Consider the following 16,977-nt stretch of genomic DNA (forward strand, 5'->3'; position numbering starts at 1 on the left):
TGCAATGCAATTCCTTTATATGGTAGCCAACGAACAACCAATCTAGTTGTGTTAAAGATTCAACAATATCTAATGAATGAAGCATATGAAATTAACTAATGTTAAACGATGCAGAATGAAAATGAAGAATGAGAGAAAATACATCGTTGGAAGAAAGGTGAATTGTCCCTTCTAGTATCGCCAAACATTGGCCAAAACAAAAGCACCACATCGAATCTTTTTGTACATGACATCTTATCACCACTGTATATATTAAAACATTGGCCAAATGTCTACCATATATTCAAGACATCTTATCACAACTCAAATTAGAGTTCCTTAGTTTTGGTGATACATATTGATATATCACTAGTCATTATTCGGGATCTTGTTTTTTGGGAGATTATAAGTGAAAGCATTTTTTTAAATGCTTTTCATTTACAGGAATCACCCAAGAAAAAAGGTTTGAATAATGACAATATATCAAAACATAATTAAAATAATTAAAAAGAAGAGGAGACATTTATTTGTCTTTTTATTTGAGTAATAAATCTATCTTGAATATACAAATTGGTAATATTAATAGTAGTATTAATAAATCATATATTTAGCAAAAGAATAAATACATTTAAAATTTTGTAGAGCGTCTTATATTAAAGGCCCCCTCCTACACTCAGGAGCAGACTAAGCAACTAACTGACTACACATGGACCACACACCAACATTAAACTAGTCGTTTACTCCGCAAAAGCAAAATACACTAAATATGATGATTGATCATAGCACAACCATTAGAAAGGGGGAAAGATGGGGACGGTAAAGGTAAAACCCGTCTCCACCCCGCCCCATTGTCATGCCTATATTAAATGAGTTAATAAAGGTCTCACATAGATTAAAAATTAGATTTACATTTAACAATTTAATAAAGATTGTTCACTAACAACTCTAAAATACTTTATTGGTTCAGTCATCATATGGTTTAGTATGACATGAATATAATTTCTATTATGGTTGTTTATTAGCAATGTGGAATTTACGAAGGGCTCATATAATATGCTAAATATGACAACGTTAGTGTTTATTAATTACCCTAGTTTTTTATGTTTGTTAAGTAGTCTAATAACTATATATATATATATATATATATATATATATATATATATATATATTGTCACGACCCAAAATTCACAATCGTGACCGGCGCACGAACTAGAACATCCTAGTCCGGCAAGCCTATTGATGACACTTGACAACTATAATTTACAATTTATAAATTGATATCCACTGAAATTTCGACAGAGTATCATCTGTATTTTGAACATTCGCCAAGATTTTAATTCTGTTTATGAACCTGTATTCTCATCCAGAGTTTCAAATGACATATTTACATCTTTGTACATCTCAGAATAAAACATTCCTAAACTCCAAATAGCTGCAGATACTCGATTCAACATATACATAAACAAAAGAGACATTCATCAAGGAAACCTACCAGCAAGAGTGACACAGATGAACTTCAAATCTACTAGCAGCTTCCTACTTGGCTGCTTGGAAATCTGAAAAAAAATAGAAAATGAAAGAGTAAGTCACAAGGACTTAGTGAGAGACAACAACCACCACCAACTAGAAGGGAAACACACAAGGGCACGATTATTTACTTTTCTCATACCAAATTGTAATTTACAAAGTTACTAACCATATAAAAATGTAATAAACTTTCAATCAAGTGTACCATGAAAATTTGAAAATCTTTGTGAGTTTATCAAACTAAATAAGACTATATCAAAATTCCAATGGCGTAGAGAAGTGAACCCAAATCCACAACTTTAAAGAAAATATATAAATCGCGTATAATGAAAAAGAAATCGAAATAATCAAATCCAAATAGAATATAAAATCAAATTCCATTTAATAATACCAAAATAATAAACTTTAAAGAAAGTATAAAAATCCAACTTTCGTGAAAATAATCAAATGGGTGAATCGAGAACTAGCTCCATCTCGTTGATAGCCCTCTCCTCCTAATGGTGGCCTTTCCATAGGGGCGGCTCCATCTAACGGATAGCTCTTTTCTCTCGACTCAAAACAAAAATGTTTTAAAGTATAGTAAACTCAATTTAGTGAAAATAATCAAAATGGGTGAATCGAGAACTAGCTCCATCTCGTTGATAGCCCTCTCCTCCTAATGGTGGCCTTTCCATAGGGGCGGCTCCATCTAACGGATAGCTCTTTTTTCTCGACTCAAAACAAATATAAAACATTTTCAATTAGGTAGTTTACCTCTCGTTGATAGCCCTCTCCTTCTAATGGTGGCCATTCCATAGGGGCGGCTCCATCTAACGGGGTAACTCTACCTAATTGAAATCACATAATACTAGGTGCACCTAGGTCGTCGTCATTATAACCGTAATTTTCAAAACACCATTCTTAAAACACAATTCCAAAACCATATTTCACAATATAATGAAACTTCTTTCAAGATATTTATCATTAAAACTCAACCAAAATCTACTACTTATAATCATAAGTAAACCCAAATTCAAATCCAATTCAAAATCCAAATCGCGTACAAATTAATATCAAACCTTTTCGAAAACGCATATTTCAAAACCACGTTTCACAAGATCTCAACACAACTACGAAAATACATACAATCAAATTCTCCGTTTCAATTTCTTTACTTTATAAATCACAAGTAAAATCCAAATCGAAATGGATCGCATATTAATATCAAAAATCCCAAGAACATATATCTCAAAACCATATTTCCTCATTTCTCAAAACTCATGCAATAGTATAGGCAACCAAACCTCAATTTCAAATCTTTTTCTTAATAAGTCATAGGTAAATCCAAATAGAGTACAATTAAATTTGATGACTTTGAAATTATATAACAATGACGAGAAAAATGTTCAAAGGGTGTGTTCCCGAATTTGATAAATACTTTAACACATAAAATCAACAAAATATCGATAATAACAATAATTAAAATAAGTGATAATGATCGTTATCAACTCACAGTTATAACGAATCAACTAGTGTGTTCTCCTACCATCCCTGGAGAAGCATTCGAAGCGTCCAGCGTCATATCTGAGCATCAATAATATTTTCTCATTAATTAGAAACCCATTCTACGACTTTAGTAACCATAGATAACCATAAAATTCCTCTAACACACACTCTTATCTTAAAAATTAATTTCTAACTCACTAATCATACCTAAATATGCACTAATTGAAATGTAAGTTGATAAATATACCTCAAAGAGTCTCAATGAGCAACTCTGACAATATGGGTACTCTCCTCCTACTTCAAAGCACAAACCCTAACCCCCCAAAATTCTACCAATAGAGCTTGAATATGAAGTTGCTTTACTTAGATGATCAATTATTCTTAAGGATGATTGATTTGGTGATGAAAATGGTTGATTTTGGAAAGGAAGGAGAAAAAAAAATGGAAGAAGATGAATGAGGGACAGAGAGCTAACGAGAGTTAAGAGGAGAAAGGAATGGGAAAGTTAGGTGTTATGTTTTTTTTTTTCTCCCACGTGTGGGTCTAGTACATTCTACATATATCTATTTTTATTAATACTTCTCAAACTTAATTTAATTTTTTTTTTTTTCCAATTACTAAAACGGTGTGTTTCATTCTTCCCCCCTTAAGAAAATTCGTCCTCGAATTTTTTTTTTTTTTTTTGATTATCACATACATACTACTAACCTTGATTTTCAAATAAATGTGGGTACTTTTACGCATTACTTCTTCGGGTTCCCAAGTGATTTCTTCGCCGGACGGTCTTTTCCAAAGAACCTTCACCGAAACAATATCTTTTGAGCGTAAACGTCTCACTTCCTTATCTACTATAGAGGCACTTCTTGTCTAACTGCACATCTTCATAATACCCACATGAGAAAGGTATAAAGGTACTTCTAAAGCATAGATATATGAAAGACACGACAAACACTTGAGAGATCCGGTGGAAGTACCCCACTATAAGCTACAATCTTAAACGTCCCAGAGAACTTTGATCTTATCTTGTCGTTCTACTACACCGCAAACTCCTTTCAATAATGATGCTTGTAAAAATAAATGTTCTCCAACTGTGAATAGAAAGGAAGCACCTCTTGTCGACCTAAGTCCTTTGCCTGCTCTAAGTTATTACTTAACTATCTTTGATCAATTTAACCTTTGAAATAACATCTTAAATCAATTTCTTCAAGCTTCTAACCAGCCTATATAATAATTACACTGCCTACAATACAAAGCCTCCATGGTAACATCTGAGCACTAGATTGGTAACTATTGTTATATCCAAATTCCATCTTAGATAAATATCAATCCTAAATTCCTCAAAATTCAAGAACAAAGTACGAAGAATATCCTCTAGGATGTGTATAACTTTCACTAATTTAGAATCATTCTTAGGATGAAGGTTCTACTGAGAGTCAAACGGGCTTCCAATTCAAATTTGAAAGACTTCCAAAACAGAGCAGTAAACTAAGTCTTGCTCACAAAACGTCATCAAAATCAACTAAGAATTTTATAAATTTACTTTTTATCACATTACCTATCATATTCACCAAGTTCGACCTTTAACCTTAAGCCTTTTTGACATCCTCCACTAAGGTGGAACTAATTTGAAAGTGGATAATAATGTTTTTGAATGGTCAAACTTAATTTTAATTCCATTTTCCTCGGTTCTTGAAATCCTTTAACTATAAGCCTCTTCATTTATGCTATCTAGACTGTTCATGAATTTCTTATTCAAAGTTTCTACAACAACAATAGCCTTTCTGGGGGAGATTTAAGATCGCGTAATCACAATCTGAGCTTCGTCCAATTTCTTTCTCCTAAAATGTAAATCACGTTGCCGAAAAGTATACTTAAGACTAATATGGTCGGGTATAACTCTCACAAGTCTCTCTATATAGGTAATACCTCCAAATCTTATGAGCTAAAATCATTGTTGCTGCATTCTAATCATATGTAGGATAGTGTGGGTTGTGTCTTTCTTTACTCTTAGAATAACTAAGAATGTCATCAGTGAACAATATCACAAATTGATCCAAGAACAGTTTAAAACCCAATTCATCAAAACCATAAAAGATGTTGGAGTATTAGTAAACCCAAAAGGAATAACCAAAATTTCATAATGGTCGCAGCATGCGTAAAGAGTTGTCACTGGCATAAGATCCCTCTTAATTTTCAACTGGTGGCACCTAGACAGCAAATCAATCTAGGAAAAACTCAGAGGTCCTTGCAGTCGGTCAAACAACTCGTCAATGCAGAGTAAATGACATTTATTTCTAACTATCACTCTATTCACTTGTTTGTAAACTACACATAATCACATGTATCTATCTTTCTTCCTTACAAACAATATCAGGGTTCCCTACGGAAAAAAAAAAATATTTGAGCGAATAAATCTCTTACTGAGAAAATCATGTAGCTTCTCCCTTAACACCTAAAGTTTTGCTAACTATTTGATCAAAAAGTATGGATGTCATTGAGTGTTGGGAACCAAGTCTATAAAAAACTTAATTTTCTTATCATGAGAGAATCTAGAAAATTCTTCAGGAAAAATATTAGGAACTCACACTCTTGAACAATTATTGTTCTTCATTACTCACTTATATATCCATAATCGAAACCAATTATCCTTGACCACCTCTTTTCATTACCTTGTTAGCTCCTAAACCTGAGGTTAAATAATATGGTACCTAACCAGGTTTTTCCTTAAAAGGATAAAAGTGATTACCCAATATCTCAACTTTCACTACCTAGTACTAGGCTAAGGTGGCTCACTGGACAGACAACCGATTCATACTCAAATCCTATCAAAAATCTATGCTAAAGCAATCAGTGTTCATACAAGACTAGCTAATGGATGTGTCGTAACTGCCAAGAACGATCCCCTTTTTTTTTTTTTTTGACCTACTTGACCATATTAAAACAATACTTTACCATCTTTAAAACAATTTTCAGATTCAAATCAACCAATGTAGAACCAAAATTACTCTAAGGAAAAGTTGATTATCTACATGCCCCATAATCGAATCTACGAAGGTTTGTTCACTACAACCATCCCTTACTTCCACTTCACTTTCACCTTCCTGATTTGATGAAACCACCAGGTTTCTTACTTTCTTATCTTCTTTTTCACCAAACAAACTAACAAAATTTAAATGATATTTATGTATTCTTGTGTCTGTGACTGTGAGTTAACTAAAGGTTGTATATCTCCTACAAATGCCCCTATGCCCAACGTGTATGGATTACCCGTAACAATAAGGTTATTCTTCATTCTTTTATAAGCTCCTCCGTATATTGGTTTAGTGTCATAAACAATTTTCAGTTTATGCCGGGTTTACATTGTTCCCTCTCGTACTTTAAAAACAATATATATGTGAACTCCCTATTCCTTATATTTGAGCATCCTAATGCCCTTCATAACCTCTCGACATCGTCAATGACTTGCAGCGGATCCTCACACACCAAGCTTAGAAAAGGTAATGGTTTAAGTCCATGTGGGTGGATTTGTCGGCTGCTTCTCAACCAACTTCTTACAACTGTCATGATGTATTTGTCTTAGATTAACCTATTGCTTTCCAACAGCAACCCCCAAACAAGTTGTTGTAATACCTATAGCAATCTTCGCCTTCCTATTGACACTTCAACACTAGCTACTCCTATAACTAAGCCACGTTCGTCGACATGAACACAAATTCTCCATCATTTGATTTACGTCGACCATGAGTATGTCCCAAAAGACGACCTCTTTAACTAAGGTTTTAAGGTTGGGCAATAAACCCATAAGGAATTAATTTCCCTTCTAGTGGAGATCTTGGTAATGGGTGACACCCTCACTAAATGAAGGAAAATTGACCGAATATATAACAAGATGAGAAAAGAGTGAGAACGATCAAAGACCAAAAGAAATCACAGGATTGGACAACAAGTGACACTACCATAGAATGCTAATAGATTTTTGCAAGTAAATGGTGCCGCGGTTCACGATTTACACGCAAAAATCCATTTTCATTCTACGTCTGCAGCTATTAGGACCTACAACCGGAGCTCTGATACCAACTTTGTCACGACCCAAAATTCACAATCGTGACCGGCGCACGAACTAGAACATCCTAGTCCGGCAAGCCTATTGATGACACTTGACAACTATAATTTACAATTTATAAATTGATATCCACTGAAATTTCGACAGAGTATCATCTGTATTTTGAACATTCGCCAAGATTTTAATTCTGTTTATGAACCTGTATTCTCATCCAGAGTTTCAAATGACATATTTACATCTTTGTACATCTCAGAATAAAACATTCCTAAACTCCAAATAGCTGCAGATACTCGATTCAACATATACATAAACAAAAGAGACATTCATCAAGGAAACCTACCAGCAAGAGTGACACAGATGAACTTCAAATCTACTAGCAGCTTCCTACTTGGCTGCTTGGAAATCTGAAAAAAAATAGAAAATGAAAGAGTAAGTCACAAGGACTTAGTGAGAGACAACAACCACCACCAACTAGAAGGGAAACACACAAGGGCACGATTATTTACTTTTCTCATACCAAATTGTAATTTACAAAGTTACTAACCATATAAAAATGTAATAAACTTTCAATCAAGTGTACCATGAAAATTTGAAAATCTTTGTGAGTTTATCAAACTAAATAAGACTATATCAAAATTCCAATGGCGTAGAGAAGTGAACCCAAATCCACAACTTTAAAGAAAATATATAAATCGCGTATAATGAAAAAGAAATCGAAATAATCAAATCCAAATAGAATATAAAATCAAATTCCATTTAATAATACCAAAATAATAAACTTTAAAGAAAGTATAAAAATCCAACTTTCGTGAAAATAATCAAATGGGTGAATCGAGAACTAGCTCCATCTCGTTGATAGCCCTCTCCTCCTAATGGTGGCCTTTCCATAGGGGCGGCTCCATCTAACGGATAGCTCTTTTCTCTCGACTCAAAACAAAAATGTTTTAAAGTATAGTAAACTCAATTTAGTGAAAATAATCAAAATGGGTGAATCGAGAACTAGCTCCATCTCGTTGATAGCCCTCTCCTCCTAATGGTGGCCTTTCCATAGGGGCGGCTCCATCTAACGGATAGCTCTTTTTTCTCGACTCAAAACAAATATAAAACATTTTCAATTAGGTAGTTTACCTCTCGTTGATAGCCCTCTCCTCCTAATGGTGGCCATTCCATAGGGGCGGCTCCATCTAACGGGGTAACTCTACCTAATTGAAATCACATAATACTAGGTGCACCTAGGTCGTCGTCATTATAACCGTAATTTTCAAAACACCATTCTTAAAACACAATTCCAAAACCATATTTCACAATATAATGAAACTTCTTTCAAGATATTTATCATTAAAACTCAACCAAAATCTACTACTTATAATCATAAGTAAACCCAAATTCAAATCCAATTCAAAATCCAAATCGCGTACAAATTAATATCAAACCTTTTCGAAAACGCATATTTCAAAACCACGTTTCACAAGATCTCAACACAACTACGAAAATACATACAATCAAATTCTCCGTTTCAATTTCTTTACTTTATAAATCACAAGTAAAATCCAAATCGAAATGGATCGCATATTAATATCAAAAATCCCAAGAACATATATCTCAAAACCATATTTCCTCATTTCTCAAAACTCATGCAATAGTATAGGCAACCAAACCTCAATTTCAAATCTTTTTCTTAATAAGTCATAGGTAAATCCAAATAGAGTACAATTAAATTTGATGACTTTGAAATTATATAACAATGACGAGAAAAATGTTCAAAGGGTGTGTTCCCGAATTTGATAAATACTTTAACACATAAAATCAACAAAATATCGATAATAACAATAATTAAAATAAGTGATAATGATCGTTATCAACTCACAGTTATAACGAATCAACTAGTGTGTTCTCCTACCATCCCTGGAGAAGCATTCGAAGCGTCCAGCGTCATATCTGAGCATCAATAATATTTTCTCATTAATTAGAAACCCATTCTACGACTTTAGTAACCATAGATAACCATAAAATTCCTCTAACACACACTCTTATCTTAAAAATTAATTTCTAACTCACTAATCATACCTAAATATGCACTAATTGAAATGTAAGTTGATAAATATACCTCAAAGAGTCTCAATGAGCAACTCTGACAATATGGGTACTCTCCTCCTACTTCAAAGCACAAACCCTAACCCCCCAAAATTCTACCAATAGAGCTTGAATATGAAGTTGCTTTACTTAGATGATCAATTATTCTTAAGGATGATTGATTTGGTGATGAAAATGGTTGATTTTGGAAAGGAAGGAGAAAAAAAAATGGAAGAAGATGAATGAGGGACAGAGAGCTAACGAGAGTTAAGAGGAGAAAGGAATGGGAAAGTTAGGTGTTATGTTTTTTTTTTTCTCCCACGTGTGGGTCTAGTACATTCTACATATATCTATTTTTATTAATACTTCTCAAACTTAATTTAATTTTTTTTTTTTTTCCAATTACTAAAACGGTGTGTTTCATATATATATATATATATATATATATATATATATATATATATATATATATATATATATATATTCATCCCGTACGATGAATAAGTGAAGAATTTGAAGTTCGAACCCAGCTTCTTCATACTCTATCGTCTCTGCAAACTGAGCTAGACTCAAAGGAACGTTAATTACTTTAGGGAATAAGTGAGGAATAATCCCGGGTTTGAAGTCCCACTTGTGCATACTGTAATGTCTTTATCAACTGCGATATGATCACGAGGACCTTAATTAATTACTCTAGCTTTAATTAGTTTTCATTGTTAAACATGCACTAAATATATGGATCTTATGTGAAAGCTCTTGACAATTGAGGAGCTTGGTGCAGAAGAAGTGTTTGTTGGAGCAAACTCATGTGGATGCATCTTTCCATCCTCTCGGGTATAGTGTTTGATTATAGCTTTGAAATAATAAGTGTCGACACAAATAGAATAAAAGATTAATCCTTTATTCATGGACAATTGATTGAATAGAATAAAAGATTAATCCTTTATTCATGGACAATTGATTGACAATGTCAATATAATTTTTCGCTTTCATCGCATCATATACCCTTATATGTCAATATAACTATAACTATGTATATTATTTTCTTCAAAAAAAACTATGTATGTTATTATAGTGTATGTTTTGAATATTATTTTCAGGACAAATTTTGCAACGATCGGTATTTTCGATGAGGAGAGTAGTTGATTAAAATGAGAAGGAGAGTATCAAAACAGAAGCCTCTTGTATTTTTGGTTTGAGGGGTTTAGCTATAAAATAGTAACCTATGAATTGATATGTTTGATATTCTTTAACCTATGAATTGCCTTACATTTGGCTTGAGTTAATTGTCAAAAAGCTCATGATTTGGCCAATTAGATTCTTTGCTTGAATAGAAGTTGGGGAGTTTCAAATATTAATTTGGATTTCATTCTGGCATAGGTAAGATTAATGGTTAGTAATTACTATTTTTAGTTTTAGATAAAGTAATTACTATTTTTTTTTTTTTTACAAATGTTAGTAATTAATTATTTTACAGGGTTATACAAACTAAAGTACTACAACTACGAATCCTTTGAATTATCAAAAATAAAAAATAATGAATCCTTTGAACATTGGCTTCCCTATAACCCATCAGAGATTAGAGTATCTGAAATTAAAGTTGATTAGTCGCATAACCATCAGAGTTAAGGACCATTTTGCCTACATTAGGATGACTATAAAGATTTTTCCAAAGCTTGTGATTGTCCTCCAAATTAGCACTGCATTGTTCTATTTAACAGATCAGTATTGGACATGTTATTGTCGAACTAATGATCATACAACTCCACCACCATATGTGATCAAGCAAGACATCACTTATGTGTACCCTAGCTAGTAGCTAAAAGGTTCAAGAAAGAGAGGAGGATAAAAAATACAGCAACATCACTTTTGTGTACCTGTCAGGCTTCATTCTTGGGTTCATTATCAACATCATCCAAATATTGATTAATGTAAGCTTGGGTTACATTATTCAGGCTTCATCATTGAGTACATAGGTATGCATGTCCTATATATTTAATATGGTAGTCAATGAACAACTTGTGTTAAAGATTCAGCAACCAATGTATGAAGAATAGGAAATTCTAAATTCTTAAAATTTGATTAAAATTTATTCAAACAGAAAAGACACATTGGTTCAGGGATATAAGAAATCAATCTAAAAAAATGGATTTAGGGATGAAATATTATTGTAATATCATCAACCATTCCCCACATCGAACATTTGTACATGATAGATAGGAAGATATACCTATATAACATTGGCAAAGACCTCTTATCACCACACAAATTAGATTTCTCATACTTTTAGTGATATTTATATATCACTAGTCATTATTCGGGCTTCTTGCTTTTGGAGGTTACAAGTGAATGCATTTTTTTAATGATTTTCATTTATCGTAATTCCGTGGGCAAGAAATTCCAATAATGATTATAAATAAAAACATACTTAAAATTATTAAAAACAAAAACTTTCACTTGTCTTTTTGTTGGAGTTATCTATCTCAAATGTATCCTTTCATATAGATATTTATAGATATAAGACAAATTGATAGTATTAATAAATCATATATTTAACAAAAGAGTAATAAATACATTCAAAAATTTGTAGAAGATACTCGTGCGATAGAGGACCGGTACGGTGGAGATGTTCTGATCAGTTTCCTTGTGATAGTTAAAGCGAGCTGCAATGGTACCCACAAAACAAACACGCGCTCCGACACTCAAGTCAAAAGTAAATTATCTTCTGCACATGTTGTCAGGTGCAGGGCTATTGTATTTGGCTCACCGTGATATGGTTTCAGCTGAGACATGTGAAATACATGATGGATTCTACTGCCCGGAAGTAGCTCCAATTCAAATGATACTTTATTTTTTGTCTGACTAGGGACCATAGAAACACTTGACAAGCTTCAGAATCGGATGCCCTGTGAGTGTGACTGAGGTTTGTCTATACGGGCGCAGCTTGACAAAAACATAAGTAAAAATTCAATTTCAATGAGGTTATTCAGTTAATCCTTTTGTCTCTCTGATTCATAATATGCTAAAATTTATAAAAAGGTCCCATTGAAATTGTTTAACTATCCATTATCTTTAAACATAGAAGCAAAAATGTCAAAGAGACTAAAGAGAATGAAAAATATTTAACCAGAAAACATGTGTCTGAATAATAAGGATCCTACATAAAGGTGGCTGCTTACATGTAGGAAATGGAAAGAAATGAACATATGTACAGATAATTGGGTTCTAATTTGGAACAACCTTCACAAAAAAGAGACTCAACACCCTTTACTTTGCCTTAGATGTGAACAAAATATTGAAAACTTACAGGAATGTGATTGGACTAAAAAAAAATATTTTGTCCCGTGGATTCATATGCTCCGTACTATGTCTTGGAGAATGTACTATGTTTTGAGAAAGACATCAATGAATTCATTATGTTTGTTCTTAAACTTCAAAATCAATGTAGATGTTGCTTCCTCTGAGACCAACCACTTTGGGAAGAAAGATTGCGGTTGTTCCAGATCCGTCGATTGCATCCTCTTTGTTTGGTTAGGGACACTAGAAGCAACTAATCAATTGATGCAAAGAAGCATTGAAACATTCATAGTGTAACCTTTGATTTAGCTTATGTATGATTTTATTATTATCTGCATATTGATTTCAATAATTATATGAAAACATGTATGATTGTTCAAGGATATACTACATGTATGATTTAATATTTCAATTTAGTTTCCAAGCTGATCCATCGAAAGAGGAAACAATCCCAACTTCCTACCACCGACAAATTTGATTCCATGCAAAAACTGGATTGTTATTTATGAACAAATGTTCAATGCAGCTAAAGCTTCATTCCAGCTGTTAAGAAAGAGATAATGAAGTATGGCAAATTTTGGATAACCGAGAATTGGAACTATTTTCAAGAAGTTGACAGAATACTTCCATCTCATGCAGTCTTTCATCAAGCTTATTTACAGAAAACTAGATCCTTGTAAAAACTAGATCAGATATATACTTTACAGAAAAAGCTTGGATTATATTGCATTTTCGCGTAAGAAATTTTAAAGCAAACAGTTTTTTTTGGTTTTCTTTTCTGCTTACTTCCCCAGCTTTGGAGAATTTCTGAGTTTTTTCTTGGTGATGCTTACCTTGTCAAAATGTCAGAACATTAGTCATATCGTCGGCCTAGCCTTTATGTTTACACTCAGTTCAATAGGCGCATGACATATCACTAGTCCACACAAACTTCAACATATCGCAACAGAAAACAATTCTGAAATTTAAGTTTTGAATATTACTTTTAGGACAAATTTGCAATAACTTGTAATTCTAGCTATTTCAAATTGTTCTGATGAACTGCCATACAGAACAAGATAAGGAGAGTAACAAAGAGCTATATCAGCACCTTCTGGAACTGTGTGAATTGTAAAAGGGGTAATACATGAACAAGAGATTATAAAATCCGCAAAAACTTTACTGAGCAGAATGTAACTGGAACAAAAGAAGTATAGGACAAACAGAAGAAATATATACTAAATGTGTGCAATATTCTCTTTGTGAAGGTTCACCATTACTATGTTCCTATCCACAACCTTGAGTTGCAAAGAAACTTGTTACTGAGGAAACAACTTGAGAGTCCAAAATCACAATAGTTCCTTACAGATGCGTTCCCGCTGAAAAATCAAGGTACCATCCATTTTATAGCATGAGCATCAACAAAAACTACTTCTCAACCTGGTCTATTTGTTATAAGGACTGAACTAAATAGTGATTAGAAGGAATGATCACAATACCGACACTGCTATCTTAAAGTTGTTAAATTTTGGTGAGGACACCAAAGAAAACGGTATACAGTCTACATGAATTCCAAATAAAGGTTTCATTTAGATATAAAATCAGCTTTACAACCAACACTTTATTGAAGACTGTTCACTAACAACTATAAAATATTTATTTATAAAAAAAAAAAATTGATTGATGATCATAGTTTTTTTATTCCTACAGAAAGAGAATTATGTTTCTAAGTAGTCCTAAGAGTTACATCCTGGAACAAAAGAGACTTCACGATTATTTATGTCTCTCACTAGAATAGTTGAAGAGCTCTCTCATTCGAAAGGGGTTGGATTGAAAATGGTGTTATTCGTAACAATAGTAGAGAGAAAAATCATAATTCGCATTCAAGACATGTCTTATACTTATACTATACCTGTGAGACAGTCCTGTTAGTAATTGCAAATGGACAATTAATCCTTAAATTGTTTTGAAGAGTTTTTTATTTTTTGATGAGAATTAATCCTTTAATTAATATCTAGATGGAACAAATGCAATACTGTAGCTCATAAGATATGAAAGTACTAATGCTTGCAAATGAAAGCATGGTAAAAGGCTCAAGAAACGGAAGAGGAGAAATAATACAGCAACATCACTTATGTGTACCTGTCAGGCTTCATTCTTGAGTTCATTATCAACATCATCCAAATATTGGGTTAATGTAAGTTTGGGTTACATTATTCAAGTTTCATTATTGAATACATACGACACTAATAGAAAACAAAAATTGAGAGAAAATCCATCGATGGTAAAAGAGGTGAGTGGTTTCTAATACTTACATTGGTTGATGAAAGGAATTAGGAAAGAAAGCAAAACTGATAACATCGGAAAAACAAAAGCCCCATATCAAATGTTTGTACAAAATAGACATGAAGATATGCCTATATATAAAACAAAAGTCCACTTCTTGATACCTGAACACTCAAATTCCGTATGAGTTTTTACAGTCTTTTTGTGAAAATTTAGTGATATATTAGTAGTTGTTGTTTGGTTGTCGTTCTTGCAAATATATTACCAGTTATTGTTCGGGTGCTGTTCTTGCAGATTATAAGTGGATGCATTTAATGGCTTTCATTTTCAAGTCACTTGTAATCTGGTGAGATCAGTGCTTTAACAATAATGGGATATTAAATCATACTTAAAAATATTAAATAAATCCTTCCTTTTCATTAGGAAAAACAAATCCATATAAGCCCAAAGTCCCCTTATGGGTATTGATGTTGGATTTTTGGTTTGTTTGTTTGTCAAGTAGTCAACTAGTAGTTAGAAATTTATCTTTTTGGAGTGTTCTGGTTCGAAGAACCCCAACCTCTACATATATTATGCAATGTGTTTGAAAACTTAACCAAACTTCAACCATATTGGTTTCCTGATATTCTTCATGACTCGGGTGAGGTCCTGAAAATGCTACCAAGTTGTCTCAAACTTAAAAGTCTTGAAATTAAGGTTTGTTTGTCAAATCAATGCATAGTTACTAGTTTTTACTTGTCCTTCTCTTCTCTTCTTGTATTTTTAACAATCTTATTTTATCTCAGATTGACAGGCAATTACGTCAATATCTATGGAGGAAGTGAAATACCCATATGATCTTCCCGAATACACTTCATCTAATCTAACAACGTGTAAATTTATAGACAATAAAGTTTTCGAAGCAGATTTTTGATTCGCAACATATATTTTGTAGAAAGACTTTGTAGGTTATGACCATTTTCCATACTTTTGACTTAAAACCAATGGAGAGCTCCGATCTCTCCCGTTCATAAGCTGTCAGTTCTTCAACTTTCTCGTTCCTAGATGCATAGCCTTAGATTTAATTGTTTGAACAATGTAGCATTGGTCTACTTATAAAAATCAACGGTCCACCAATTCTAGGGTGGACTTGATAACTATGCAGTGTGCGATCAAGTAGATATTATACAGAAATCAAAAAGGACAACATCATATGAAATCTTTTATAAAAGATAAAAGGAAAGGAAGCAAGTAGTAAGTAGCAGCTAATAACTCTTGAAGTCCTCCGATTCAAAACAAGTGCAAATTATCAGATGCTGCATACTACAAGGAGCTGGGGCCAATGTGTGGTGCATTGTATAAATTGATATTTTCCCATCCTTAATTAATTTTTCTTCTCATCTCTTCTACTTCTCTTTTCTGTTTTTCTGTTAGTTAGTGGTTAGGTTAGTCAATTCTATTTTAAGTTGGTTATTCAGTTTGTGCATGACATCTCTATTAAATATAGTTAAGAACAATTTCTCTGTAGTTTTTCATTTTCAATCAATATGAGGTATTTCAGTTACAAAGTCTTGTTCTGTAATCAATTGAGAATCCAGATATTTACCTATTACACATTTGTTTGAAGCTTAATATTGTTATTATTTGTTTGAAGCCTTAATATTGTTATTCTTTGACGAAATGTAATGTACCTGAATGGTGGGTATTCCAAGTTTCTTCCATCATACACTATTAACGAAAAAAGGGTGAGGTTTGGAAGTGGATTAGCAGAGTCTTTGTTGTTTCTTTGGTGTCTTACTCTACTAATATATCAGCTAGTTTGTTTGGTCTGATGTCAATTTCACCTTTTTCAGAGTGTCAGACCAGGGATTTGTGTTTGGAAATTTTAACTTGCAATCAACATTTAGGTCTTTTTTGTGCTAATGATTAAAGGCAGTGGAAGGTTAAAGGATTTCATTTAATTGTTGTTTATATCTAGAATGCGCATAAGCCCATTTTTTTTGTCTGACTTCGATGGATCAGTCTTGACGTTGAATTGAAATAGTGATGAAGTATAGAAGTGTAGAAGTATAAAAGTATTCATCTAGTTATAGAAGTCAATATTCTCAAAGGAGTGTATCTTCTTCCCTCTTGCAAATTGAGGACCATATCCAATGAAAATATTCATGATCATGGAGAAAAACTCATCTTCATAAATAACTACGCATGAGTTCCACCAAACTCTTCCTTACTAGTCCTAATCTGCTCCACCTTATATAACCAAAGAGATTAACAAAAGGGTCTTTGATGATTGTTTACCGTAAATAATT

General features: G+C 32.9%; 2 long non-coding RNA genes across 2 annotated transcripts; both read right to left on the reverse strand.

The window, feature by feature from the left end:
• Positions 1 to 1,238: 1,238 nt before the first annotated feature.
• On the reverse strand, positions 1,239 to 3,549 carry LOC146918177 (uncharacterized). Its single transcript, XR_015014264.1, has 3 exons — positions 3,239 to 3,549; positions 2,999 to 3,069; positions 1,239 to 1,535 (listed from the first exon to the last, which is right to left on the reverse strand). It is a non-coding gene; the product is annotated as an uncharacterized LOC146918177 (long non-coding RNA).
• Positions 3,550 to 7,161: 3,612 nt separating this feature from the next.
• LOC146918178 (uncharacterized) lies at positions 7,162 to 9,472 on the reverse strand. The gene is made up of 3 exons (XR_015016043.1): positions 9,162 to 9,472; positions 8,922 to 8,992; positions 7,162 to 7,458 (listed from the first exon to the last, which is right to left on the reverse strand). It is a non-coding gene; the product is annotated as an uncharacterized LOC146918178 (long non-coding RNA).
• Between the last annotated feature and the right edge of the window lie 7,505 nt (positions 9,473 to 16,977).

This window comes from Medicago sativa, chromosome 6, assembly GCF_051527215.1.
Source record: "Medicago sativa cultivar Bolivia chromosome 6, Bolivia_mono, whole genome shotgun sequence".
Taxonomy (NCBI): domain Eukaryota; kingdom Viridiplantae; phylum Streptophyta; class Magnoliopsida; order Fabales; family Fabaceae; genus Medicago; species Medicago sativa.